This window comes from Wolffia australiana, chromosome 10 (genome assembly GCF_029677425.1).
Source record: "Wolffia australiana isolate 7733 chromosome 10, ASM2967742v1".
In the NCBI taxonomy this organism is placed as follows: domain Eukaryota; kingdom Viridiplantae; phylum Streptophyta; class Magnoliopsida; order Alismatales; family Araceae; genus Wolffia; species Wolffia australiana.
In genome coordinates this window covers 9,778,626-9,783,552 of record NC_135844.1, presented here as the reverse complement: position 1 = coordinate 9,783,552, position 4,927 = coordinate 9,778,626, and the positions used below count along the sequence as shown (strand labels likewise).

General features: G+C 35.8%; 1 long non-coding RNA gene across 1 annotated transcript; it reads left to right on the top strand.

Moving 5' to 3' along the window:
- The first annotated feature begins 606 nt into the window (after positions 1–606).
- Positions 607–3,937, top strand: LOC144708900 (uncharacterized). Its single transcript, XR_013582884.1, has 2 exons — positions 607–1,237; positions 3,374–3,937. It is a non-coding gene; the product is annotated as an uncharacterized LOC144708900 (long non-coding RNA).
- The last annotated feature ends 990 nt before the right edge of the window (positions 3,938–4,927 follow it).

The window sequence follows — 4,927 nt, the reverse complement described above, 5'->3', positions numbered from 1 at the left end:
TATTTGTAAATTTTTGAAGGATTTATTAGCAGAAAGTGGTCCCCTCGAGGAAGATTATTTTCTCAGAAAAATGAAAATTATTAAGATGGAGATTTCTGAAATCTTGAATTTACATTTTTATGAAGAGGAAATATATGGGTATGAGGAATCACAATCAGATGCTTCTAAGTTAAATTTTCAGGATGACATGCGAGAAACGATGGAAAGAGATGAGGAAGTTCAGTTTGCAAACACCCATCCTCATTTGGAAGAGTATCAACCTCCTATTCCATTTCCAGAAGCACTATGTACTGGAATTGTATGTAAACCCATATATAATAGGAATGGAGAAGAAATGAAAGAATTTTCAAGACATGATTCTTTTGGAAAATTGTGCAAGGATAATTTTGGGGAATCAAGGATCTCAATGGAAGAAGTGGATGAAATAATCTCTAACATCTACATGTTGTTTCTTGATGACAGAAATCATGTGAAGGAAAATAGCAATTTGAAGGCTTCCATGAGGATGGTATTGATGGATATAGAAATGGAAAAGAACTTTGCAATACGCCAAATGAATTATTTAAATTTCAACCTAGGACAAGGATGAAAAATTTGTGATGAAGTTGAGGTTGAACCTTTCTTATGCAAAATTCTTTTTACAGATTGGCGTGATCATTTATTTGAATTGAAATGGCAATCTTCTAGTAACGTTTTCTTTGCATTTGATCTCTTAAATGTTTTACATTTGTGGACCAAAATTACAAGGAAACCTATTCTTAAATATAGGTATGTACACATGGGAATTGAGTTTCTCATACAAAGTCCTTTGAGTTTAGCTTTATGATTGAGACGATCTTTAGTTCGATTTATTCTGCTTTTTCTAATGGGAACTGGGATCCTTTTCCAGTTCTCCTTTATGTTTTTTTTCCTATTTCTTTAGCTGTACCAAGTAGGTAGAACCCACATGAAGGAGGAATCAAGGGATGCAACCTTACCATAAGGGGGAGCGGTTTTGAAGATTTGTCCACAACCTGATCTTTTAGGACCCAAGTCCTCAACTTGAATTCTCTCTTCAATTTCTATGTTTAAAGACTTCAAATATTGTTTTTCATGTGCAACCTCTATCAGTTGTGTTGTTGTGTTTTTTATCAGGATGTTGACCAAGTTGGAGCAATCATGATGTACGATGCAACACAACTTATTTCAGGATTTTATATCTATCATCTCAACGGCGAGCCACACGTCCATCCCCACTGTTTGCCATTCTCTCCCTCAATTTTTATTTTTATTATTTTCTTAGTTATGCATTGAGGACCATGCATGTTTTAGAAGGGGGGGGAGCTAGTTCATTTAAACTGGTCAACTATGACTTATACATTTAGTTTTGAGGAATATTATATGAATTGAACCTGCCTATAAAAATAATTAACATGCCTCTAGATGAATCAGAAATTTTCATCCAATGGTTTGGGAACATGTGTAGAGAAGTTAAGCTCCTAGAGCGGATCATGAGCATGATAGAGGTGGAACACGTGATTTTGAGCAATGTGGGTTCAATTTCAAATTGGGGAGAGTGTCTAGTAGGTGATTAGATGATGGAAAGTCAAGGGTAGAAGCTCTATGCTTCAAAGGGGAGTGACGAGTGAACTGAGAGCCCCCATTCCATCAACTCTAATAGCCGATCCCACTTATGCATTTTGTCTCCCCATTAGCCTACTTTCATTCCAAAATAGTGAGCAGCCATTCTCCGAGTCCTATGCACGGAATCCACCACTTCATTCACCTTATTGTTCCACACGCTTCACGCCATATCCATCACAACTTGACTTCACCACCTTGCTTCCGCTACCGAGGATATGCTTATCTCCCAAGTACGTCTATCTCCCTTTCCACGGTATCACTACGATACTGCCTCTTTGTATCTTTTCTGTCAATAATTCGCTCTGCATCATCTAAATCTCGTTCTTCTATCGCTTCTCCATAGACCAATGTGATTGTTATGACACTCATGCTAGTTGTGATAAAATATTTAAAAAACCATTCAAGTCATGGAAAGTGTTTCATTTGTTGTTATCCTCTTTGTTTGATATACAAAAAAAAAAAAGAAGCGAAAAAAAAAAGGAGTTTGAAAAAAAAAAAAGAAAAAAAAAAAGACAAGAGGAATGAGAAGAAGACAAAGAGAAAGGAGGGGTTTGACTTGCACCATTTCTGGTTTTGACTTTCAATTTAGGGCAAGATGGTCTTTATTCTCTATATCATCACAGTGGTCTCATCTCTTCTATCTCCCTCACTTCCTCTAAAAATCTTGGGAGTAGGTTATCCAAGGTAGCACAGCACCCGTTGGACCATAAATCTCTCATTGTTCATGCTCACCCTAATTCTTTCACAAAGTCTCATTCTCCCCCATCACAACTCTATCATATATTATTCTCGTTGTGTTCAATATTCTGTGCTCAACAGGAGGAGGAAATGGCTTCTTCTATTCTTAGGAAAGAGAAAAGGCTAATGGAGAGGCAAGTACTAGGTGGCCGTCACCCCGGGAGAGAGTGATCTTGCTCGCTAGAGATGTGAGGCCAGCTGCACATGAGTGGAGAGAGTTTACCTGAGGGGTATAGCGTTATACCTAGAAACAAGTACACTCCCTTCTCATCCACTTAGGCATCCAAGCCAAGGAGAGAGAAACCCCACATTCCTGAAAAGGTCGGAGCTCAAAATGTCATTTAGTGTTTTAGTTCGGCTTGTGATTGATACACTTAACACTTCCCACACTTGTTGTCTAACTTACAGGATGAAAGAGATGATAATTCAGCAAAGTACATAGATGTTGCTAAGGGACTAGCAATGTCTAAGTAGGGGGGTATATGATAACACCCTAATTTCGGTCTTTATTTCATGTTATTAGCATGATTTATGCATTTAAAAGGCTTAAATTTGGGTTGTTATCATATATTTACACAAAAATAATGCTTCCAAGTAATTTCTGATTCTTTCCTAATTTTCTGTTAACTATATGATTTTTTAGGGATTTATTGAAGCTCGAAATAATTATTTTTGGATGAAAATGGCACATTCAAAAGTTTATTTCGACATTTATCAACATGGGAATTAATCAGGGAATTTTCTAGAATTTTCTAGAATTTTTTACAAATTTTTAGGAATTTTCTGGGATTTATTTCAAGAAGAAATGCATTTATTCTATGAAAAAAGGGCATATTTATAAGAGAAAAAAATATATTTATGCAATTTCTAGACTTTTTGGGGCCTTTTTGCAACGTTTCGTTGCAAAAAGACCCTGAAAACAGCTCTCGGTCGCCACGGCAGGCGTAAAGATCCTATTTAAAATCATTCAGGGTTTTATTGCAATTTTTAATATATATTTTTAATGTTTTAGGAGAAATCGGAGGAGAGAGAGTGCGCAAGGGGCATATACGCAATTACTTTTGGGCGGCGTCCAAAAGCAATTCCAGGCTTTTTAAGGACTTTTCTGCAAAAAGGAGGATTCAAAATGCGCCAGCCAATGAGAGAGCGACACGTCATTGCGTGTTTAAAAACGAAACTAATAAATAAATCAATTTTAAATCCAATGGATTAAATTGGTTTAAAATTGATTTATTAATAACTTTTGATCCTGAAGTCCGATTGAGATGATTTTTTTATGGATTTGTTCGTCTTGATCCCCTCTTTCTATCTGTACGGTTAGATCATTCAGATCTAGCCTACAGTGATAGATAAATATTAAGTACTAAACGGGGGTAAAATGGTGATTTTTACCCTATAACCTAAGTATAAAAGCTAAATTTCGAGAGGGGGAGCTCATTCTGGATGGTGCTCTATCACAGCTGCAAGACAGGGAGGAGCTCTAGCTTGGATCAAGTTATCTGGTACTTTTTTTCCTTTATTGTATTTGAACTTTTATGCATTTTGAATGAATTAGGTTAAGTTGTTTGTTTCTTCATCTCTATTCTGATCTGAACTTCTAAATCGCTTGGCTTGAGCGGCATGTACAAGCCCTGATTAGGATTGAGAGGAGAAATTGAGGGATTTACCTTGGCATTCAATTGCATTCCAAAAGAAAACTCTAAAAAATTTAGTTTTAATTCTTAGGAGATTAAGATTTCCCTTTTTATTTCTGATTTAGCAAATTCTCAAAACCAACCAAAACTTAAATCAAAAATTTCTTCCAACCTCTCTAATTGAATTCTTTGATCCATCCAATTGGATCAATTAATTCAATCTAGAGCCCACATTTCTTCTTTTCATCTCATCTCTTCTACCCCCCTCTCTAAATTCTCACCTAATTAGGGTGACTTGATCCTCATTGAAGATCAAATTCACTCTAATTAGGATCTAAAACACCAAAAATAAAATCAAATTGAAATTCCTACTTGCCTCCCTTGGACGACACTCATACTTATCACTATACATATTAAGTAGAGTTTTATAAATTTTATTGCATAAGCCAAAAATTCACAACGACAAGGGCTAAAAATTTTGCGTAATTTTCACCCCTATTTTTGGCTTATCACTCTTCCACCCCGGAATGTTTTGATTGGTTCATACATTTTAAGGCCCGTAGAACCCAACACATAATTGTTTGGGTCAGTTTCTATTGTGGTCTTTTTCTCTGGGTAATCCTCATGATATTTTTTCAGATCATTAAAACATCTATCTTCTTCTTATATATCTCATATGGATTAGCTAATTTCTACCCATACCTTAATATAGGAGTTCCTTTTAGAGTCACATCTTCATGATAAGATTCATAACATTCAAAATTTTCAGTACATGGAACATATTTTGAATCATCAAAAACATGATTAATACTGGGTTTGTGGTGTAATACAAAAGACTTGGGATCAAACAGCTCGTGTTACACCACATGGAGGATGGGGCAGTTATATTATGCAATGTAGGTGAATAATGTTGGTGATAATGTGATGATGAA